At 35.8% G+C, this 26,555-nt stretch overlaps 1 protein-coding gene across 6 annotated transcripts in view; it reads left to right on the forward strand.

Moving 5' to 3' along the window:
- LOC110381702 (uncharacterized) overlaps positions 1-26,555 on the forward strand; it is a 132,777-nt gene that overhangs the window by 19,909 nt on the left and 86,313 nt on the right. For all 6 annotated transcript variants that reach the window (XR_010278110.1, XM_064043458.1, XM_064043461.1 and 3 more), the window contains exon 2: positions 7,966-7,992. The gene's annotated coding sequence lies outside the window, so the exon portion shown is untranslated. The remainder of the gene's footprint in view (positions 1-7,965; positions 7,993-26,555) is intronic.

Here is a 26,555-nt window from a genome sequence, read left to right on the forward strand (position 1 = left end):
CGCTACTCACTCTTGAAGTTTAGTGCTTGGATCAAAAAGTGCATGGGATTGAGGTAGCTGGGAACCTGGGCTGCACGCAAGCTTGGGTGCACGATGCAAATGTGGCACGGTGCTTAATGCGTGCTCATTCTCCTACTTTTAATTTAATACATAAATCAAAAACGAATAAATCATCTTTTTGACCTGATATAATTTATGACGACACTTTACATACATTCTAGAGTGATTCTTTTCAACGACAAATAATTCGAGTTGCTAGCAGATGCTCTTTTTCTCGACATCGATAAACTACGGATATTCCCATCTCTTCTAAGCAAAATTTTGGAATATATTTTACGTAAACGAACTTCGACTGTTCCTCAAGTTCCCAAGCCTTCAATAAATAGAAAATACAGTCTTTCTCTAATTGTCGCGCGTATTCTAATTTAATTAATACCTCAGTATTATGTGTCTTGCGTAATGTTGGCGTACCGTAAGTAAATAACTGTGTGTAGTGAAATTTCAATAGCTCTGTAAATACAAGTCATAGGTAAATGTTGTATAACTATGTATATTGTATGTACATATGTCTATTATACCGTGTCCAATCGATTGTTGTTATTACTTGTTTGGTGAAATTCTCACGTAATGTCACTTTCTTTGTGTATTTGTATTATTACGTATGCGTCAGTTTTTGGTGAATGGAGAAAATTATGCCCTTTGTATTACAAATATTTCGTAGCGATTAAATAAACGTATGAATCATTTTGTTACGTTCTTTAAGTCGACATTTCTTCATCACTAACTTCAAGAATAATCATTTTAGTTCTGTACTTTACCAGGCACCATAGACCGCCGTTGCCCATACCATTTCCACAGATTAAACCCATAAACAACTGATCGTAGTACGTAAATAATATCTAGGCACAAATGAATGAATATTGAGTAAATCTGTTAGGTTCGGCAATAAATCAGGCGTGCGGTATTGGTGCGGTGTAATTGTTGCCGTGCGGTACTGACCGGCGTGTGCGGTGCGCCCGCGCATTTGCGTAAGGTGCAGCCGCTGTAAGTAGTAGGCGGTTGGGTTTAAGAAAAGTTGCCGAAGGATTTTTTAAGATATATATTTTCTTGCATGACATAAACTGTAGGCATTCACATGCATTTAACAGAAAAACTAAGATGTGTTTATTTTAAAACTATGTTCCTATGGCATGTGCATAAGTTAAGTAGTTCAATAAGAAAAGGGGACAAAGAAGAACAATTTCGTACATTTAGATGCTTGATGATGATGTGTCACAGTTGGCTACCAAATATTTTTGAGATATTCAGATCAGAAACAAAATACGGTTCAGAAGAACCAAGGATTTAATAAAAACAACAATTAGGTAACTTGGCAAAAAGGAGCAGTAGTAATATAAGTGTTAATTTTATACCATATTATGAAACCCCATGTAAAATCGCTGTCTCCTCTCCCTCAAGCCACTTACCCCGCCGAATTCTCCCACGGCAGTCGAGAAATGGCGGGGAGTCACCTTGGCGGCAACAATTGCTGCCATTAGCAATTGTGTTGCAACTGCCAAACTGCCAAACTGCAGGATCCAGATGATTGTAGGGCTGGTGGACTGATAGCAGGCAGGTCATTATTGCCATGTTACATGAGCTTTTTTCGTTGACTCGTCGTTAGATAGAGGAGTATGAAAAAAGATACGCTACGCCAAGGATTTGGGAAGAAGGATGGTGATAATGATGATGATGAGACGACCAACTACGACCTACAAATACATTTTATCGGGGTAAAAAAATCATGCCTTGTGAAAGAAAGATATACTACAGATAACCTTAATAGTTACTTCAGATATACTCGAAATGTTTTCAGTAATTCTATTTTATTATGTTTGTCGATATCGGAAGAAGGGCAAAGTAAAAAAATCTGGTGGTAATGCGAATGTATACATATACTTCTAGAGCACATCTTACTATCTACATTGGAGAAAGATAACACGGCTATAATCGCTCCAATCAAACTTTAATTCGTTTAATTGTAATTGGTAGCAATCGGAACAAGGAACAGGCTTTCCAAATTGACTTTTTGCAAACGGAAAGCAAGTAAGTATACATTTCAGTTAAATTAGAGGTTTGTTACAGAAGCTCAGTTGCTAATCATAGGCATACTGATTCACGATCTTATGAGTCATCATCATTTTTTGTTTCAACATTCACGAAATTGGCTCAAGTTGGAGATGAGAGGTCAAAGACTTGCTCACTTGCTTTATGTACTGAGATTGTTAAGGTGTGCCCTGAAGCTATGGGTTATCTACATGTTATAGGTGAAATATTATGGGCAAATACCATAATGTATTGCAGCAGTTTATGAGTAAATATTATGATAATGGCTCATATTTTTTCTCTTCAGCTGTAATCATGCTAAGGGAAAATCTACCCTGAAGCGATTTCATAAATATACATAGGTACTTCAGTAATTTAAAAAAAACGCTGGCAAGTGTTATACCTGACAGTATGTCCTACTTATTGCGTAAAAAACAAGACAAGTAGTAATTTCAAGTCGAGACTAGAAACACCTTAATTATTTTCGTCTGGCAACCCTGTTTCCAAGGACCAGAGCCCTGTGAAATATATTAAGACGTCTAATTACACACAGTATTGTTTGCATTCTTCTACATACTTTACACACGGCCACTACGAATAACTTACGCTAAGGTTACGGCCTCCGCAGTAATACGAATATAATGACCTATGGGAGATCTGCTCGTAATATGTAATTATATACACAATTATATGATTGTTACGTCATGTTACTACGTTTTAATTACCGATTGTTTTTGTCTACTTTTATATTTCGACGTTTCGGCTCTCCATTGAGCCTATGTGAAATGTTACGCAATGTTTGTTTGAAAGTTTCGCTAAAACAAACGAGGTATTGCAAGGAGGATAGTACGTACTTTCTTGTAAATATGTACTTACGAATTATCATAAATATTGATAGCTTTTGAACTTCAAAGACACTAAATATAATCCGTGTCTAGATACGCCATGAGTCAGTGCCAAAGAATGCCACAGTTCCTGAATCGCTTCAATAATTACATAAGTTTATGTGCCACTAGGCGGGGTTATCAGCCGCCTCCTCGCCGCTGCCTGCGTGGCCCCGTGTGGCCATTAGATACGCAAGTAATCCCCGCTGCCGCTGGGGCCACGTTTCCCGCTTATCTCCGCATATCGCATAAATATCGGAAGGACACGGTCGCCAATTACACATATCTATGTGTTTTCAGGGTTGCCAGATGGTGATCTAGCTAAGGCAGCATTAGAAATAATTACCGAAGTTAAAGATTTAAATGGTTTCCCGCTAGTTGATTGCAAATACCTTACACCTTTCATGATATATCTTACGAAGTTTTTATTATAATTTATAATTTAAAGTTGACATGCAATGATTATTATTCTTCGGTTTGTCGTTTCTTCGGTTGTTGCGATTGGTGTCGATTGGTTAGTCATGGAACTATTACGATTTTACACCATCAGTTTTCATCCATTACAAATATTCAAACAAATCTTCCAAAAAGCCATCTTAACTAAAATCTAATACCAACAGTAACTGGCAACCATAAGTTTTGGGCACGCACGCTGCGCCCACACAGGTTCGTCCTCAACAGATGAGGCGATACGGAGCTATCAGTTACCGGCCGTATCTAATGATCGTCCTGCACTCCTCAGGGTCTAACGCTTATGATAGCTTACATATTTTGTTAGACGGAAATATCTGAACGAAGATGTGGGAGACAGCCTGGGAAAATGATTATGAACCAAGTTAAGAGGAATGATCTATATTAATAATTATTATAAAGAGGTTTTGGATCTGTGAATGTCTGGATCTGCTGAAACAATTTTGATATTTTTTAAGCAGTAGAAAACTACGTTATTTGTGCGAGTAATTGATTTTAAACTTAGAACTTACTTTAACTCCTGGTCCCATTCTAGGGCTGTTTTGTCTAAACATAAAGTTTATTATTGAAACAATACCATTGTTACCTATAAAAGTAGAATTAATACATAAAGTGTGCTAGCTACCTATATTACTGGCCACCTACATACGAACGTTAATGACAGCTTTTCCACAGCATTACCTACATTTAATACAGTAAAAGTCTGTCAACTACACATTACTATATCTTTTGTCTTCGGCCGTCATCTCAGTACAAATGTATTAGAAATCTTGATTTTCTGCAGACTGCAAACAGAGAGAATATTACTCTTAAATGAATGATTTAGATCTCTCTACATATCGTTGTGGATGGCTTTCTAGCTTAGAGAATGAAACCAACCGGAGACGGTATTGTCGTGCCTTGTACTCTGCTAAAGATGCGAGAGCGAGATTCATACTTGTACATTATGTTCGTAAACATGTAGATGTGTGAGTGTGTGTTTATACTTGTGTTTGACAACTTCTACCTTGTGCGTGCATAACGTTGTGATTGAAAGTGTATGAGTGAGCTATCACTGTTGTTTGCTTCGTCCCCCCCGTGCTTTGCAAACTTCGCATACAGATTTGTGCTTAAGGCGGTTCCGTTTTGTTACTTGCTCTAAGATTGTGATTGTGGGAACCAGAAATATATATTAGCAATAATGTTCCCCTTGATGTCACCATAATCCTTTTATGTGGACCTCCCTTGATCAGAACTGTGAATATAGTTTTAATTAGGGCAGTTAAAATGACGGAACAATAATGGTCGTACTGTTTACGAGTTCGATTTACGATCCCTACATTCCCTACCTAGGTTTTATGAATGGTTATAGATTGATTGTATTTGATTTTGTAGGATACACTACTTTAAAATATAGGTCACTTAGCAATTGATTCTTTTTAAACATTTTTTAAAATTGTTTTGCTCTGACATTTCCCTCCAGTACATTTGCTGCTTGATATTCTTATTTCAGGGTATCGTTCCCAAAGGGTGAAATAGAACCCTTTTACTAATACTTCGCTGTTCGTCTGTCACCAGAAATTCAATGAATGCCCAAAACCTTCTTTTCTCATTCTTCTTTTGTCATTGAAAGTTTTTTTTAACCGCAGTTCTACGGTCTCACACACACAGGTATCTTTATGAATTTTATTTGGGCAGTTCAGCTCTATTTCATTAAATAAGCAGGTACATCTGTATAATTGAACCAGCTATCGCTTCCTACTAACATAAAGTGTGCGAACACACTCACGCCACACCCACGTATCAACTAAAGATTAATAATTTCTACAATAAATTACAACTTTCTCCCAATGAAACTAATTGCTTTACAAAGTATACGCCGTTACGTAACTTAGATAACTTTAACTTATCGATTAGATCTGACCCCTCTATCTAAGTGTACGAGCACACTACAAACTTTTAGTCGGTCGATAGTTGTTTGGGCTCATAAAACGGTTTGAAAATAGATGGCAGTACAAACGTAACAACGATCAGATATTTAGCCGGTATCAAACCGACTGAAAACTTTGATTGAAATCAGATATTCTTTAAAAAAAACCGCCAATCAACTGATATCAACCGACTATTGAGTCTACAGTGTGTATTCTAAATGTACTTACGATGTTAAACTCCCATTCAATGAGCGTTTAAGTCGCATAAAGTTTTATATTTACGTGGAGTCGAATAACATGCGTTAGGATAAACTTTTTATAGATTTACTTAAAGTCTCTATAAATAGCAATAAGAAAGTATGCACTTATACGATGCGTTTACGTAGCTGGTAAAAATCATACGGGTTTTTAATAGCCGTATTAATTACTAGTGCTTACATTTGTAGATTTTCTTCGGCAATTAATATCAAATAATTTTAGTTAATAAATGCTTGAAATCTTAGATGCATTTAAATTATACAAAAAACAACATACTCTCCAGTAATTAAAAGATAATAAAATAAAATTTCTATAAATACCATTTCAATAATTTAATTCGTAATGCCTAACCACCTGACATTTCTAAATATCGTGAAAACACAAATTGACTATTCATTTGCGGTGTCAATTTCAACGACATGAGTCGCGACTATTGTTACGTAAGTCGCAACTCGCACGTTGTCGCGCAGTGAATGGGGGGCTTTAGTCTCAGTGAAAGCATGCTGACCGGTGGTACATCTGTGTATGTGAAAAATATTGTGTTTCTGTGAACTTTGGCACTGGTACTTGACAATAGATTTGACGCGTGCCTCTTTATGCAATCGGGTAAGTTGGTACCTTGGTAAAGGGCAGAGTTGTAGGGAAGCGGAAGTAAGAGGTTTCTAAGACAATGTAGGTTTTTGTTTGTGGGTTTGTGAAGCGAAGCGAAGCTGTCAGCTGTCGATGTTATTGTTTCTTTACGAATGTTTGTATTTAATGGTAAATTGTTTACCACAGAGTCATTTGAAAAGTGCTCATATTATTGGGATTTAGGCTCGTTATGTAGGTAGCTTTGTTTGAGAATACTATGACAATATCGCGATAATATCGAAACTATTTCAATCAATTACTAATTTTACTATAAAGGGGTATGTATATAACATTATCTCGTAATAAAATTAAACAGGACCTATTATCTAAATCAGCAACATTCAGTAATTTCATATAGAAAATTACTTCATGATTGTTCTCCAAGTATTTACTGCTTTACATTGTAAGCACATTTACACAGAACAAGCTTATTGAAGTAATGTGTAATAATTTCTGTTCTAAGCCGTGGTAATGGCGGTCATCTGAATTATGACTGTAATCTGGATCAGTGGTGTTAATCTCGAGGTACCAAACCTGTATAGATTACACAATGATAGCCTTTGATGCAGGGATTGACAACATTTTAAGGCTGTCCATTTTATTTAATGGAAATAAATAATATACTTAATGTTCTCGTTAGAAATACTTATTAATTCATGTACCTACTTATATACTTTTAAATACCGTGTTATTTTATCCTGTTCCGTACGAATGTTGGTTTGTTTGTTGTGAGAAATAATCTACTAAATATTTAGTGTATTCATCTACTTACCCGTGTATTATCACATAAACATTTTATCTTTTTGTTGATGTGTTTTATTGTTTTGATTTTGAAAAAAAAAAAACTTTTTCTAATTGCTCATGACCACTTCAACCAAAGGTTGTGCATCCCGGCAGTTCAAACAAACCTGTCACTAGATGATCATGTCGCTAATGTGCGCCGGCGCACACAAAGGCCCTGCCATAATATACTAACACAAAAACTGATGCATTGACCAGTGTATCCTGACCTAAAGGGAAACTATGGAATTTTACACAACTGTTTTGGAAGCTGAAAAATTATAAATATTTTTTTATCTGTTTAAATTAAGTAAATATTGCTGTAAGTTAGACAGAAAATTATTGTTTATGAATTTTGTAATTAATAACTTTTGACAGTACAAAAATTATGGGAGCAGCGGAATAAATATTTATCCGACTTACCTTTTAATGACCGTAATCATATTTTTTCATTAAGGTTTTTCCTCAAAAATATGAAAAGGCATCAGAAAGAAACTCAATACTTTTTTCACCACCATTGACAGATAGATGACATTTCCCTTCACCCACCGTAAGTGTCAAGAATGGTGTCTAGCTACAGTGGTCCACCGTAGCGCCACCGTGTCACACCGCGGTAATAGGGTTAGGAATGCCGTCCCATTTCCGAGCGGGACATTTGTACCATTTGTACCACGTTTTTGTATCATGTCATCGTAGATTTAATGGTACAGGTGTCATGTTAACTTGATGGTCGCGATTAATGTGAAACTTGATTTTTTACTTTTTTTAAAGTCCTGAGGGCATTCTGGCATGCGGATAAGATTCTCTCTAGTTTTTAATCTAATGCTCTGAATTTGGTTCGAAAAAATATAGGTTGTCTTTTGTCGCTGAAGTCTTATAAATATATTTTATATTTAATTTATTTTACTTCCTTTAATTTTATTAATATGTTTTTTCCTCTTTTTCAGGTGCTTTCTCTGGAGTTACACAAAACTGTAAGTGTTTCAATAATTTCATCCATTAGAAATAATACATTCATCATTTAAAACTTAATGATTTATGTTACAGCCAGTAAACTAAGTAATAAAAATATTGAAAACCATCTGTATATCATTCGCTTTATGATCGTCTGCTGTTCAGCACGATTCAGCGAAATTTCATATTATATCTAAAGACTATAACAGAGAAAATATACTCACTTACATTTATAACTGCCATTCGATAATAAACCTTAACACACATGCAATAAAAACCAAAATACAATAACAAAATCAATCACCAACCGATCTCCATTTAATTTAGCTTCCCACATCACTATTAAAATCGAGTCGCGACAAAAAAACGACAAAATAATCGCAAGTTTTCCCTCATTAAGACATATTGGCCGGATTGTATTGGAAAGCGTAACCATGTCAATGGATATACAGACCACAGCACATCATTGGACTTGCGCATGAGTTTTTTTGTTGCAGCTGCAACGACATACTGACTTCGATGACTGCTGGTATTTGAGCTAAATGCATACGTTAATAGCTTGGCCCTAGCATGCAGCATATGCTGTATGCATAAATATGCCAGCAGATATGTAAGCAGATAAGATTGTTCTTGATAGTCTACTGTAGCTCGTGTGATGATGAAAGTAAATAAAAAGATGTCTAGGTATGTAGTTATTTCGGATTGAATGATTCGTGTATCGATTTCAAAAGAAGAAGTCTTGTAGGTAAATGAAAAGAAGATTTTTTCAATGCCGTTTATGGATTTGTACAGTGTGAAAAGCCTTGGTTCTTACACGTTACTGAAGTGCTCTGAAAGCTTATTAACATGTCTCCACATATCTGGATTAAATAAATCTTTGATTTGTTATGTACGAGTATGATCATGATGTAATACGTACCCACAACATATTTTAGCAGTATGGGACCCACATTGGAATTCTCTATACACACGATAGTTTCCGGTATTGGAATGTTATCTAATATTATGTATAGTAATGTATGCTAAGAAAACATAGTGCCTCTTCCGTACTAGACTATAAGTACTTACATGTTTGTACATACGTACCGTGAATTGAATTTAAACTATCTTGCAAATATGTATATTTGCTATCGCGCAAAATTTCAATGTCATGCATGACAATGTGTTATTATTTTAATATTTTAGCGGAGTCTTGTGGAGTGTGCGGAAATCAGTTATTGTGTCTTGTAGTCTTGATATGTAAATTAATATGGCTTGGTTTCACCTGGGAAGGTGGAAACCGTATAGCTAGCTATAAGGCACGTGGCATACGGTTTAAAATACTAACACATTCCTTTATCTATTCTAATTCAGTTTTCAGGACTTTTACGTGTGTAGGTAGAGGAACGAAATACAGCAGAAATAGTGGTGAAGCCGAAAGTAAAATAGCGCTTCATACAGGGTGGTAGATGAGATGATGATGAATGTTTTTTAAGCGTAATAATCAATCAAACACGCAATAATCATTAAGAAATAATTTGTGTATGACACTTGTAAAAAAATACCATAAAAAGTAAGCCTAGTGACCCGAAATAGAATTGGGTATCATTTTGGACAGACTTTTGGACAATTATTGAGTAATATGCGCCAGACTAGTAACGCTGCCAGCGTATTGGATACTTTTTGATGCCTTTAAGTTTTTATTTAAATTTTTGTATCAAAAATATAATACTCATATCCATTACCACCTCACCCGATAAAATTCTCATTTTGAATTTCCTATGTTAAATTCCATAATGTCGCCGATAGATGGCGCTGTCCAATTGAGCGTGGCGATCGGTAATGGCGGGAAGCGCTGCGCAGGCGCATAGCTTCCGCTGCTGTCGACACAGATGCCGTTTTAATGGCCAGAGAACTCACTGACCATTACTAATATGCTTGAATGTACTTAAAGGAATGGGTCGATGGACGAAGTGTTTGTTTGTGTCTGTGATTTTGTTTGTTTCGACAGGTGTTTGTGACAAATGATCTCTAAAAAGTAAGGTGTTAATAAAAAATTATGATCGTCAGCCATGGTACACAACACACCCATGGCTTGCCAAAACTTTGCCGATGTGAATTCCGAATTGATGACTTCATAAAGTTGTAATGATCACTAGCATTTACGAACAAATCATTAGATGCTAAGTAGCAGTAGCCCATTTAGCATTCAAAAGAATTTCTAGAATCGGGCAAGTTGTTCTAGGGATTAGATCGTTCATACTAAATTATCATCGTAAAAAATACTCAGCTTTTATGACATCAGTAACAATTGTACATAGGTAGATAAATAATGATAAATATACAAGTAGTTATTAGACATTACAATAAAATGGAACCGTAATCAGTTTCACACAGCTAATAAGCTAACAATAAAATTATTCAAACTAAACAATAACACTATATTTGCGTTCTTCCGTTTGTATTACTATATTCTATCGGCCACACTTCAAGGTGAACACGCGATACTTTTTAATAAATCGCCTTGTTTTCTTCGCGATTCGTAACATATACACATACATACATACTTACTTACATTGTTTGTGTATCGAAACAATACCTATCAGCATTAGAAAATCTCTTTGCGATGCTGAGATAGTTTAAAGCACGAAGTTATTGAATTGGTAAGGTGTAATAATGTTACGAACTAAAGAGTTTGTTTGTGTGCTTGAAGCTAATATCATGAACTACTGGACCGATTTGCATAATTCTTTCAGTGTTTAAACCATTTATTTATACACTAGCTGTTGCCCGCAACTTCGTCTGCGTGGGCAATATAGAATAGTCAAAATACTACTTATCCCGTAGGTGCATTCTTTCACGTGTCAGTATAATTAGGATTAGCACTTAGCAGTCGCAGAGATTCATTGATCAAGGTTGTGTTGTGGATGTGACCATTTATCTAAACAAAAGAAGTAAAGTTTGTGACGTTGTGAATATCTCTGGATCTAGTCAGCCAATTTGGAAAATTATTACGTATGGTGCGAAAGTAATTTTCACAGGAAACAGTTATAATCTATGTCTATATGCTTTAAGTCTGACAAAGCTGTCATTTGTACATTTTCTGCAGCTGCTGAGACTAATCAGAAGCCAGAAAGTCTGTCAGTCTTACCATGGATATCGGCTTGTGTAGTTGACTGGATTGAAGATAGGTAGATAGGTAGTCGCTCCAAGCAAAATATTGGTACTCAAACAGATTCGGTGACTGGAAGCCAACACCAACATAGTTGGGGAATAGCTGGATGGATGATAAAATGAGTCATCATCATCAGCAGGCGCATAGGGTAGGATAGTTTCACTACTGGGGAGAAACACTTGTATGACGGGGATTTTCTGTGCACTTACTCACTATGGTAAGGTTGACCCCACATTAGGCGTGCGCGATCCTCGGGCGTGTGAGTAGCGCGGGCGTCGCGAGCACGCTGCATGAACGTCGCGTTTTGCTGCCCTGCGGTCGCGCTCGCGCGCTCTCGGCGAGCACGCGGCGCTCGAGTTGCGTTCTTACCCCTTCGCCCACTATCTCCGCCACCCGCTTAAAGCCTTAGAAACGTCAAGGAAAGCGGCGCGCGCGCCGCGAGCGCGCTGCAAATGCCGCAGGGCAGCAAAACGCGACGCTCACGCACCGCGCTCGCGACGCACGCGCGGCGCCCGCGCTACTCACTCGCCCGAGGATCGCGCACGCCTAATGTGGGGGAGGCCTAAGCCGGCACTCCTCCGAAATGTTTGCATTAGTTCACGAATAGGCAAAATGTACGTATCTGTGAGAGTCCACTTCATGTGTTCGTACTTGAAACCTGCAGTTTTGCCAAGATTTTCAAAATGTACGCTTGCAATTTGTCATTTGTTGGTGGAGCCAGCAAATCGAAAGAAACATAAGTGTTGTATACTGTGCGTCACTACCGCACACCGGGAAAAATTTCGCTCTTGCGGAGGACGTTTATATACCATATTTTGTGTCACACAGGACGACAGTAAGTAAACACTTTCAAAGATCTGATGAACGAACAAATCAGACCTGACTTGGTCACCTGGGGCCAATCAGAGCTCTATGAAGCGATCATATGCTTTTGCTCCTACTGTTATTGTGGTTTCTGAAAATTTATTCACCTCATTCAACGATGAATGTAATTCTGATGGTACTATTAAGAAGACTTGCTTAGCGCAGAAGCTGACGTTGGCAGGTCGACTCTTTTGACTTCTCGAATAGGATACCATTGGTTTTTGTGCAATGCACACCTGCAATGCATGCTGGATTAGGATAGGATATAGGTGGATAGGATTTGCAACAGAGAACAATAATTCTGTCTTTGTGATTGAACGACATCAAACGTATTTTTATATAAAATGTGTTTTTTTTAGACTTGGCTCGGGTCTTACTGAGACTGTTCGTAATCGTGACCAGTGTATTTGCGATCAGAAGTTGAAAGTAAGCATGTCTCTGGTATGCGACGCGCAATTTGAACGTTTTCAGACGCATAAAGCATTTTATGTGTGTATAGTATAAAATCGAGAAAGCTTCCAATTCTTATTTGCACTTTGTATCTGGGCTTGTTTTTAAAGCTACAGAATCCTACATTACCTACCTACCTCATGCTTGCGAGAGACAGATATTCCTTTCTTCTAGGATTAAGTTTACATATTTAGCATCAGAAAAAATAATTAAGGTCTACTTAATACTACTCACTCAAAGTAATTTGTTTTAAGGCCACCACATTAGTGGAAGATAAGCTAAACTATATTTATGACAAAATCCTGATATGAACTCCATCTGTAACTTTAAATGATAATTAATTGTTCCACTAAAGTCATCATTTTTGGCATAATGTTCAAAAAATAATTTAGATGGCGCCGTTTTAAATTTGGCTGAGAACTATTAATTTTCCTTTCATCAAGGTAATAATTATAATTGGATTTTGATGTGGCACGGCAAACTGACAAACACTATTGAAATGTCTATCGAAAAATTACACTACTTGTTAAAATATGGTGAATTACGGAAAATACACAACTCCATCTGTTGAAATAATAATCCTCTATAAAGAATGTATTGTAATTTATTGTCATTTACCACCTCGCTCCTTTGACAAATTTGATGTATTTTATTTACCACAGATTACCACAGATGGAGCTTGATTACTTTAACCTTGGCTAAACAAAATTTTCATATTTTTTTTTCTTCCAAAGTTACTTATGAGGGTGTGATTTTCTGTGTAAAGGTTAATAATAGGCCGATCAACTAATATAAGTACAACATTCAAATGTACAGTTTTGACAAACAGATTGCGTGTCGTAATATTTTAAATCTTGAATTCACAAAATGAATCATATCTTTTGATAGAGTGAATCGATTTCGATGAAACAAAAACTAAGTAATACCCCAAGTTACGTAGAATTTTTGTATATAAGCATTGTCTGCATTGAATTCGTAGATTTTACGTGAATCCCGAACGAACAAACAGATAAACAGACAAACAGACAAAAATGACAAAAATGATGGAAATGGGTTTTGTTAGTTATCCTTTAACATGCTGGCTATTTTTTTTGTCAATTTCTCCAATGTACAAAAATTACTTTTCTACAGATTTATTATATGTATAGATTTATATATAGGACAACAAACAGAAGGAGAAAATGATATGTAGCAGGAGATTCAGCTCAGTATACGCTGTGCATGCAAGCACAGCACTGATTTTCAGCTGGCTCCTGACAGTTGAGCAACATTTAATAATTTAAAGCGCACACGAAAGCGACAAAAAAAGAATTAAAAAAAAACATATACACACTTGTACATATATGTTTATAGACAGCTCATTTATCGAGGAAGGCTAAGGGTTGGTTTTTGTTCGTGTGCGTGGAATATTCAGAACCTTAGAGTCCTTTCACTAGTATCAAAAGGGTTCGAGCACGTTCCCAGGACATTTAAAAAAGTTAATTTTCAGCAAATCAGTAATGGTATTCTCTTAATTCTTAGTTAAACCTCACTCGTAAGTAAGTATTCGCGTTAACTTCGCTTCACACTCATTGACCTCATTTTTTACCGATTTGTGGTTTTAGAAACGTGACCATTTTTAACTGTCGGCTTCACACAGTAAGCATGTAGTTTATAGTTTGTTTAATCCGAGATTTAGAAGGCTTTGAAGTTGTAATTCAGCGGATAGAGTTTACTTGGAAAAAGATAAGAAAGGTTAATTCGAAGTTAATTCGTAGGTTAATTCGAAGGCTAGAAGTATTAAATTCATGACTGCCAGGTCTGCGGGAATTTTCGAAAGGGTTACCGCGGCTCTGGGACACCGATTCAAATGACACATGGGTGGGTTTCAGTCAGCAAGAGTCTGACACCATTCTACCCAGAATTCTGACCTTCAGCGAAATCTTAATTTCTAACCTCCATATATTTTCGGTCTGAAAATTCTGTTGATATGGAGGGGGCGTCCCATATGAACAATTGAAAACAGTAAACTCTTAAACCCGGTCAACAAATACGATACCCGTATCGTTAATACTTGGAGATTTTTTCCTGAAAGATGTGGTCGAATTACCAAACGTCAAGCTCTATTGGTAGCACACGTCTTCCGTTATCTTTCTCGATATCGATAACAATCTAACTGGCATATTGAAGAACCAACACTATGTTAAGCATGAAATTCTCATAGTATTTATACATATGGTGGAAACCATACAGATTTCTACAGGTGTAAACTATTAAATGATCAAGCTACTACTAGGTGTAAACCCAGAGTCTAAAATGAAGACTTATCCCAGCTTTATCATATTCCACAGTTGAGGATATTGACCATAGCAAAGTTAATTTGGTATTGGAATAATGAAGAGTGTTTCTTTTTACAGAAAATATTGAAGATAAGTAGGTTAATTTGGCGCTGATTTTTAGTTCGTTAAGTCCTTATTTACCAAATTGTAATTGAATACTAGTGCAACAGCCTAACAGTCGCTAGAATGATTACGCGCGATGCGTGCACCGCGTCACAGATCTCATCTGCCACATACCTGCGCAGGAGTTCCCACGAAAGTGCTCACATATTTTGAGTGATCGCAGTTTTTCCAAGAATGTTGAGTAGTCTAGCTGTCAATTGGTGTCTGTTGGAAAGATTTGCCAATGATTTGACGGAAACGAAAACAATTTACTTGGTTATCGAAATATTGGATGTCATCATGTAATACATGACAGGAAGCTAAACATAGTTATAATATTTTTATGTGAAATAGAGTGGTTCTGAAAACTTCTAAATAAGAACACTGTTCCATAAAATGTAAACCTAGTAGAACAGAACACCTATCAACAATTAATTACGCATGTGTGTCTTCCTTTACATACACCACTTTCAATAAATGCGTCCAAATCTCAAAAAAACAGTATTTATGAAGTGTGATGTAGACTGTCCAAGTGTGCACATATCTCCCGTATTTACACGACCGGCTGAGCATGTGTGAGTGTGTATCGGAGCGCGACGCTGCAGCTTCTGCGTCGCGCTCCATTTCCTGCGCCTGCGCATTGCACAAGCCGGACAATGAGCCCAGCATGTGAGGAGCTCTGCCTACCTACTTGCGGCGCATTGTTTGAATATCACTATGACAATGGATATGGATTATGACCTGACCACCGTTAAGATAGCGGTTATTCCGAATATTAAATTGTATTGAATTCTATTGGAAACCTTCGGAAATGTTTTGCTGTTTTAAATTATGGCGCTATTGAAATGGGTGCTTGAGCTTCTGGTTTGAGACTAGTCTTAGTCTTATTCCTAGCTTTATTATTGCTTTCCGGATCTTAATTTAAAATGAAAGTTATCCTCAGGAGTTTATTACGTTTGAGACAATGACTGAATCAGACAATTACCTATTAATACATGCGTCGCTATTTTTTAGGTGACGCATTTTGTGATACTGATGACAGATCAACCTGTAACGCCCGAGATTATACATTAACAAAACAATAACACATTATATTTTTTAGTTGTTTCAATTGTTTTCAACACACTTTCTTTTGTTGTTGATAAAGAAGAATGCAAACATGTTAGATAATTTGTATTGATGCTTTTTAATATGATAAACGATGATTGTAGTATTTGTAATCTTTGAGCTTTGTATAAGATAAGCAGTTTTGTCATAAAGAAAAATATGCGCATGATTCGAACTCAGGTGACTATGATGAGTATAGCATTCCGTTTTCCAGATTAGATGACTATAAGAGTACCAACCAGTCATTTTTCTGTCAGTCTGATACCGGGTAGTGTGCCCTGTGAGTGAAACTGATTTAAGATCCCAAACAAACATTAGCAGTGTGCGAGTACCTTGAAGTTAAGTTACCTGCCATCTTTAGCAGAGCTTTTATATCTAGTGTTGGTATCTGTATTTCTGCAAACCGGTGCTTAGTAGCTTATGAAGTGATCCAGACGTTTAAGTTAAGTAGTGATGTGACTGTTTATGTCAAAGGATTAGGCAGAGTGGTGTCTGTGTTTATAGTGCATGTGCATCTAATACTAAGTAGCTCTTATAGGGATCAAATCTGTGACTTGACGTGAAATTTTAATGGGATTCGAAGATGACTTAATGTATACATAGGTGTATTGGAAAGCACTCTCTTATAAAATCTCAACAAGCTATATTTATTAGAATTTTCATAAATAAGTCTGTTATATGTTGACTTGATAAAGAGATAGTAACTATAACAAGTTTGTTAAGTCAGTCTCCTTCAAGAACATGATTTATCAACGACTATACCTGCTGGAGCGACCCGCACACTCCCGCGAAAGTAAGGCGTTTCACTTTCAAATGTAACATTGACTTCGGGTAAACAATGTGGATGTACATATATAATTTTGCATATATCTTGAGTTAAAAATCTCTGACGTAGCATGTGTTGAGGAGGAATGAAAGTCATGTTGAGAGGACGACCAAGGAAACGGTAGATATATTGTGCAAAATTCGATAAGGTTAGAAATAATGGTACTTGTGAGATGACGGCAGATAGAAGAGTATGGAAGGAGAAGAATGCTGCGCCGATCCCAAATAAAATTGGTTTAAAATCTTTACAATTATATTTTCGTTGCAAATGAAAAGTATATAATGAAATAGGGAACCAACAAATTACTTATTTACGTAAATTTTTCTGTTACAAAAAAGTTTACTACAATTAGCTTCTTCTATCAATAAAAAGTTTAGAGTCTACAAGAACCAGCAACAAACACGCGATACGAGAGAAACTACTGAGAAAATAGTAAATATGTATGATTGATTAATTAATTTGTAATATTAATATAATTGCTATGAATTAGTTTCTATATAATAACGTAATAAATTAAATATTCGGCGTTATCTTGAAATCGTATGTGTTATGTAGCAATTTTTGATTTAACATTCGGATACATAAATTACACATACTTAGATTAAAATTAAATTAATTAATTAGAAAATCTAATGATATGCTCTTATAATCTTAATAATATGACTATGTCTTATATAGAGGTTCACATGTGTGTAATGTATGTATAAGAACGCAATGACTCAACTAAATTGCAATGATATAAATTCAATGATGCCGTTTAAGAATCCGATTTAACCCAGATTCGAGCGATTACTGCCAAAGATGGGGTTACTTATACAGTGTTGCAATAAGTGGCTTATCACCCGTGAAGTATGTAATATCTAAGTGCTTAGTTAGTACTCATATACCAGTACATTAATGTTAAAGTTATTGAGACAAGGATATATCACTGCTCCTTGAAGACTTAAATTGCTAAATTCGTTCAATATGAGTATAAGTCGATGCCGGCCGATCAATCGCACTTTTAATGTTAGATACCCAGTCTTCAGTTTAACGATTATTATTAGTGAAGGACATATCAGATCTAAAGAGAATAATTGATATCAATATTGCCTGTCTGCGAGAGACTGATGGAATTCTCGGCACAGTAAAAGCGACGCGTTTTGCAAACGCCTCACATTCAGGCCAGTTTTCTCATCAAGTGCAGTTTCTCTGTTGATGCAAACGTCAACACTCAATGCAGTAGAAATAAACCATAATTACAAGGCCAGCATTATTGCCATTTTCATTTTAATTCAAATGGGCTCTCTCCCGCGTTTCATCGCGATATGTCCGCAGATTCACAATCTATTAGTCACATGGCGAATACTACAAGTAATAATAATTATTTATTGGAAACTGTTAAGTGAAACTCAGTTATTAATAACCGAGGATTTTACCTTTACCTTATAAGCACCTGTTATAGTATTTTTATTGAACTTAGAAAGTTAACTAAGTTCGAAAGTGGTTTGCTGTGTTATCAAATGGGAGTATGTGGTGCGAATTGCTTTTGCGGCTATAAAATGCCGTGCCCGTCGATTATAGTTTTTATTGGCTGGCGTATAAGGTTGATAGGTAAGTTTAGCGGTTGTTAACATTAAGTTGGTGTTATTATTTCGTAGATAGTGACAGTGGTCTTACAAGGCTTGCTGTTAGCTCAATGCCGGCGTTGTTTTTGTTTGGGAAATGTAATTTCATTGATCTCCAGTACGTTGGCAGATATTTTTATAATAGTATATTGTTGTTTCGTGTCCATTGTTTGTTAAGAACTTTGCTATCATCACGTTTTGTGGCTCAAACTATGAAAGTGAAACTTTGTTTGTACGGCTGTTTGTAAAGCAAGGTTTTTCATTTGTTTTTTGTCGTGAACTTGAAAAGCAATCTTCGTTCTATCGAAGTTATTGCTAGATTGAAATGTCATGTTTACAGGCAGCGTGTGAACTTGTTAATTTCTTGACATTTGAACGCTTAACTTGTATCATAACGATTACGGTTACGTGTTCGTAATCGTCTTAAATAGCGGTTCTAATGGCAATTAGATTACGTGTTGAACTAAATGTTTATAATTTACCTACTGTAGGTGATACTTGGGTTAATGAAAGATCACGTAACATTTAATTCTACAAATGTCAGTCTCAATTAGAGGTGTGATCAATCACTCATTCGCATAAGGCAATTTGTCATACAAAATCGTTTATTATCAAAAACGAATCGTGATTTTCTCGTCCTCTATAAGTTGGTGGTAAATGACGGCCACCTTTAGATTGATAGTAAACGAACATGGTCATAGTATCAGCCTCGGTTCTAATGATTAACATATTCATACGGTTTGACCCAGTAAGACAATGTTAACTGGTAGTTTTTTATATGGTGTTCAGTATACAATGTATGCTCATTGCTCGTGAATGAGATTTAATCTAGACTAATATTATAAAGCTGAAGAGTTTGTTCGTTTGTTTGACCGCGGTAATGTCAGGAACTACTGAACCGATTTGATTTATTTTTTCATTGATAGGTATTTGCGTGCGCAGAGTACTTACCTAGTTCCCACCGGATGCGTGACCAGCATATTTCCTAATTGAAAAGTTCACAATATTTATTTATTTTTTACTGATACGTGAAAGAAGGAATTTACTTGTAAGAAGTTAAATTTAATCACTGTGGTATGAATTGAAGTCAAGGATGCATCGAAATGAAATAAAACGGAGATCAATATTGGCGTAGCCTTGCGTTTGGTATTGAATCGTGTGCACTCATGGGTTCCTTGCCAGTTCCTCGCTTGAAAAGGTTTTTAGATTCTGCTTTTTGAATAGTGAAGAAGAAGAAACTTATTTCTAAGAGTAGACTTTTCAAATTGTAATCTATGTTTATGTATAGACTACTCCGTTAACGTTCATTTTCTTTCAGAGACTTTGTCAACAAAATTATGTCACTTTTCTCATCAGACATTTTTCAAAATTCGTTTTCCATTACCTACCTACAACTAACATAACGAACTAACATAACGAATGACTACATTGTATTTAAATAACCAAAATAATAGTTGATCTGTTTGCATGGTTATTCTCCACGGCAAAAACCACACGGCTTTCTCTGTAAACAGTTTCAAATGGACCATCACCAACTTATGCAGACTTAACTTGACTTCTTGGTAAATAAATTTTCTTTTTGATTCTTTATATAACTTTAGGAAAGGTGCTGTAGATGTTAATGTTGATGTTGTAATGGTGATGTTAATGTTATAATGTATCAAGATTTTGAAGGCAATAATAACAATTAGTTTAACCTAATACCTAGCTCCGTAGTTTTCTCAGTTTCAGATGAAGCTGAAATAACGTATTACTCGTAAATAAAATTATTGCCTTAAATAGCGATTAAAGTAACAGCGCAAACCAAAACGAGTTACATTGTGTTAAAACTTTCCGACTTGTCAATTTCCCATATACCAAGACAAACTGGGTAGCTAAACATTGTCGCCTACACTTTGCGGTTTAACTTTAACATCAGTTTTACTAACAATGTTAGAGAGAAAAGCGTGTAATATTTAGCGATAAAGCTCACTCCATTAGTCTATGAAAGTTATATGAGTTTCTCCTTGACAGGTAGAAATTGCGTGGTCATCCTATTCGCTGTGATATTACTTGTAAACGCTAAACGCTTCAGGGAGCAGGTATTATGTGAGAAAGATATTATGATCAGCGTTATAGCTAAACATCTTTCAGTTTTGAAAATCTGATTGAAATGAAATTGTTTATTTTGCAAGTTGGACATTACATCACTTTTACACGTCATTTTAAGAACGCTGAGGCCGGCATTTCCTAACTGACTGATCCCTGAGAAGAAACGCCGAAACAAACTCAAGGGTCATAGTCTCCTTTAAAGTCCAAACATGTTATAAATGAAATAATTATGTGTGAGTGTCACCATGTACGCGGTCTGGAATGGCCTTTTGAGGAAAGAGCCACATCAGGCTGGAGCTGACCAGTCCCAACAGACGGCACGCATGCATCAGTCGTCGTGTATGTCGTGTGATTTTAGTAGACACTTAATTTTATTTACTGCTAATGCCAATAAGTTTGTAATCACTTTTCTAAGTTAATGTACTTTTTGTGTATTGTATCTTGGACACCAATGACTGCGCAAAGGTGAAGGAAAAATCCTGGAGCTTCGAGTCTGAATTTGTCAATCCGTCTTGAGCACGTGTAGTGATTAACTCTCATTCTTTCTCTGTATGAGAAAAGGCATGTGCTCAACAGTGGGCAAATAAAAAGGCTGATGATATAATGATAAAGTTAAGCCTCTATTTTATTATCCTAAAGTTTCCCAATCTATTAAAACAAGAATGCATTCTTGAACGACAATTTTCTCGTACGTTAATTAATTTGCAAATGAAATATTAAATGCCGTAAGTATGACAGCAGCCTTATTTAATAGCGTAATAAAATCACCGGTAGAACACCATAATTATATGGTGGTTACGTACATTGTCGCTTCTGATCAACTTTATATGGAGGATGTAAATAAAATATTAGCTACATAATTACTGGTCTGTTTACTTGCAATTAATGTCATATTATTGTTATTTATTTGGGTAATTAAACTTTATTTAATATGGGTATACTTATAGATTTATTGATGGTGATTATATCAACTTTAAATATGAGTAAAATACCTGTTAATATGTATTAATTACGTAATTTAAATAGGTGTATTATTATAAGTGCTTTTTAGAGCCTTATCTGTGCTGAACTAACTTAAAATACTTGTGAATTCATTCACAAAATATATAAATAATCACTTTCAAACATTTTAGTTCCTAGTTAAGCAATGCGAGCCAGAACTGGTCCAATATTATTGCCACAGTTCTAATTTGCTTAGCCGTTGTCCGTATTGACACAAACTATCTTGTTATTTCCTAACGTTTCTTATTAAAGTCGAATTATTTTGTTTCTTTCAGCATTACAATGAAATACTCATTCATTCACCGTAAAATGAATAAGTAGACCATCATTATCTGTCTAGCCTGTCTGCAAAAAATACGACGATATTGGACAATATATTCATTTTCTATGCAAGGGATTAACACAAAGACATAAGTACTTACTCGTTTTTACTATTTCTATACTTATATTATAAAGAGGAAGTATTTTTTGTTTGTAATGGATAAACTCAAAAACGACTTTACCGATTGAAAAGATTGCGAGTAATATAAGCTATATTTTTTCCCACGGGACACGAGTGAAACCGCGGGCAAATGGCTAGATTCTAAAATACAGTCTGAAAGCTAACTTACCGCGGAACACGGTAGTCCACAATAAAATCTTTTACCACCTATTTCCTATACTTCCGATCACGTCTTAGCATTACTTGAGCATTTCCTTAAACCCAGTTTACAAACGTTAATCAGTACAAAATAACCGAACAATTTCAATACAGGGAGAAATCGTAACACCATGTTATTTGCCTGTGTTTACTTAAATTTGTATCGAGAAAGCGTTTGGCTAATACACACTGGCCGTAGGAAAGTGTGGATAGTTAAACTAAGTACCTTAGTAATGTTGGGCTGCTCTGATTGGTTCATGTTATGTTTTGGGAGAGCGCAGTGGGTCACTACTTGCGGGGTCGGTGTTGGTTTAGGCAAATGAGGTAAGGTGTCAATGTTGGTCGAACACTCCCTTATAGCTAACTTTGAGGTACAAAATCAACAGAAGAAGTCTTTAAAAATAATTGAAAACGAACTCGAATCACTGTTTGGGAATTCCTCTGCGAATCCTGATCAAAAGACCCTCTTCCTCGATAAATGCGTTATCTAACAGTTAAATATTTTTTGAAATCTTTCCAGCAGTCCCTGAGATGTGCGCGTATAAGCAAACAAAGTCTTCAGCTTTATAACAATATAGTATTTTTATGTGAGCTCTTGCATAAAGAATTTACAAGAGTAACCACATAAAACACATTTAAATTCGCAATAATTACACAGTTTGTTCTACAACACATAATCTACCCATTAATAACCAATCTCGATTTTAAAAGCATTACTAAGATCATGATCAGAATGTTAAATACAATAATTATATCTAGTGCAATTGAAAATCAAACGCATTCGCGTACACGACACGCAAATGACGCGGCCGTCGCACGCGCCGGTGAATATTACTGTTATAAAGCTATGCGTCTGGCGGGAATATACTTTATTAGAGCAGAACTTTGTGACGAATAGTTAGTTTTTTGAGAACAGTAAGAGCACCCTGCAAACTTTTAGTCAGCCGATAGTTTTTTTGGGCTCATAAATCAGTATGAAGATGAATGGTAGTACGCACATTACAAAGATCAGGTATTTAGCCGGTATCAGACCGATGAAAACTTAGATTGGAATCAAGATTTTCTTAAAAAATATATTCTTGTCGTCAACTTTTGGCCGACTGTTTAGTCTGCAGTGTGTTGAACTGGGTATAAAGATGGCAAGATGGGGTTTTATAGTTTTTGTTTTACCTACAGTCATTTAATTGAAACAGATAAGTATCTTGCCTAGATAGTAAATGGTCTAGAATTTATGTGACTTATACTTTCATTAAATAATTTTGACGAGCGCTATTAAATATTTCAGTTACGGAAGAAAGAAGTAGAAAGAAAATTAAAGAACAGTGTGAACATCATTGTAATGATGGTACACATAGATTAATATGCATTTGAAGTAGTCAAGGCATGACGGTTTTTCTGCGACAGTATAATACACACACGTGCGACATATAATATCCGCTAATGAGGCAGATTTAGCAGTATCTAAAAATGATTCACTCTTCACAGGTCAAGTGCCATAACATGTAATTTACATAACATTTTATTGAGTGGGTGATTCACGATCAAAAATCCGAGATGACTTTCTCACAGCTGGGCTGGTCACTTTCTCGTAGAATTCTATTCATACAATAGTCTATGTTGGTGACAAGTGAAGGAGGAAAGTCAAGGTAGGCAATTGCCATTGTAATTGGGTGAATTAATTTTGGTTATGAATGTATCAAGTGAGTAATGACAATAATTTTGGTCATTTCTATCCCACCCAAAACAAAAATGTGAAAGACTGCCAAGTTCGACAATATGGGAATGCTTCGCCTATAAAAGAAGTGAGATCTGAATAAGTACCAAGTTCCATACACATACCTCAGTTAAAAATAGTTACTTTTTAATGATGTTACTTTTTAATTGTTTCTTACAAAGAAATGAACTAGATTAACTAAATGGACTAGATTTAACAACTGTCAGTCAGTTCATGTTATCATATATTATGTTCGTGGATCAAAGTTACACATTCGTTATTTCCGAAAGTGACTCACACTTGGCCGTTTTCAGACTTTTACTTTACTTTGACTAAATACAAACCTTTGTAACGAATTTCAGATCGGTACGACCATTCGAAGATATATTATATAAATATAGATAATTTTAGTTCGTTTTAGTTCCTTCGGGGTATAAAACACCTTCATTATTATGAAACCGACTCACACTTGGCCATTTTCAGATTTTTCCCTTTACCTTGACATAAAGACCTACCTCCATGCCAAATTTCAAGTCAATACGACCATTGGAAGTGGTCTAGGTTTTTGATGAGTGAGTCAGTCAGTCAGTCAGTGAGTGTATAGTAAAAATAGCGATTTTCTGACGTCAATATCTCAAGACCTACAATAGGTATATTAATGAAATTTTGTATTTTAGATAAGTGAGGGGGTCTCAACAGATACTAGAAATTTGATATGCGTAAATAAAATAGATTTTGAGTTACAGGGGGGTCGAATTTGGCCTGAAATGGTTCGTGTAATATAACCCACGGCCGGTGTGTCGCTTTTTTTGCTCGAACTTGGCGGACACACTGCCGTGTGTCTAGATAGAATATTTTGGATTGTTGTGTTATTGTATTTTCTTTGTAATGGAAGATATAATAGCATTGTTTCAATATAAAGGTAGACTGATAGAGAATGCCTTGGCGTTAAGTCCGTCGACATTGTTCAAAAAATTTAAATAAATATTGATTGTCAGAAAGTGTAACGATAAAAGTCTTGATAAACTTCATTATCAAGAATTTTATCGAGTGTGCATATAAATCAATCTTAAACATATTGGATTGAGTAAAAAGTTTGTTTACGATATTATCCTTTAAACAGAATTCGAACGAGTCGAAGCGTGGACAGGCGTTTATGAGAAATCCTAACTAAACAACGCACGTCTCCGTCCAATATTTAACAGTATCGATAAACTACAAGCCAAATACTCGATAATATGACACCTTTATCTTTTAAGGGTTGAGGCAGGAATAAATTAAATTATAAACTTTTAAGGCTTACTTGTTAAAATTATAATTTATCAAACTCATTAATTCTGTGATCTGAAAATGATCCAAAGCATAACTCAAAATACTTGCTTTCTTTTCTCGACCGCTAACAAAAGGCACAAAACACAGCATACTTACAGAAAAGTATCTGTGTAAAAAGTATGCAAGGCGAAATCACATTTTGCAACGCGACTGATTATAAAAATCTTCTTAAAACTCGAGATTAAACGGAAAGTGGCAACCCTTACCCGCTCGCAGTACAAGGCGCGGCCCTTCGTGCTTCGTGAAATGTTGACCAAACCTTCACATTTACGTTCCAAACGGACAGAAAAACTATTTGTTTGACTTCGCATTATTGCTTTTAAGTACAGATAATGTCCCAAGTTTGTCTCATAAGTGAGTCTTCACGACTCCAAACGGTAATACAGGTTGTAAGTACAATATGGTAAAGTGCTGTTACTCAGCTACTGCATTTTAAAACGAAAAAAATAACAATCACCTACCTTGAGTTTAAAAAGTAAATATTTTCAGTGACAGTTCAATAGATTAAATAGACAATAGCAAATTGCTTACAAACTTACAAACAATAAGAATTTCAAAGACAATTTCAATTAAGGCATTTTTTGTCTTTGAATTCTTCATTGATCAAAACAGTAACAAGAGCTATTATCTATACTCATATATAATAAAGAGCGTTTTTTTGTTGGTTTGAACCCTAAAGGCTCCGAAAGTACTGAATCGATTTGAAAAATTCTTTCACTGTTGGAAAGCTACACTATTCCCGAGTAACAAAGGCTATATTTTATCCCGGTACGGGCAGTTGTTCCTACGGGATGCGGCTGAAACAACAAAACGGCTAGTTACGGCACTCAGCATATTCTTTAAAAGACCACTAGAAAAAAGATTTACGAAAAGTAGTTTAACAATGATAACTGAAGCAAGACCTTCGTATCTTGCGCATCGAGCCACTGGTTCCCAATCAGATGGAATGGCAGGCCGTGCGTGAACTAACAATGGTGGAACAAGGTGAAACCTGATGCTGCGGGATTGGTGCAGATCTAAGATACTGATCGTATGGCTAATCTTATCATAGTTGGTGTATTGGGGGGTAATGGAGTAAGGTCGGAAGTATCATATCAATTCATTGGTTGTGTACTCGTACGGGAAAAGTGAGTATACTCTTTGGCGTATATTTCAGTAAGTGTGAAACAATATGTGTTTTACTACTACGTTGTAAATAAATTGTAACTTGATTACAAAGGTTGAAGTTTTATGTTTTCTCAAGATTTTCCTCATAGTCTTAAAAAGCTCATAAACTATTTTCCGTGTGAACTGATGATATCATAAACTTAGTAGAAATGTCGTAAAATACGAGAACCAGTTACATACCGTCACCAAAACTTGAAAACTCACAAATG

Source organism: Helicoverpa armigera, chromosome 3, assembly GCF_030705265.1.
Source record: "Helicoverpa armigera isolate CAAS_96S chromosome 3, ASM3070526v1, whole genome shotgun sequence".
NCBI lineage: Eukaryota > Metazoa > Arthropoda > Insecta > Lepidoptera > Noctuidae > Helicoverpa > Helicoverpa armigera.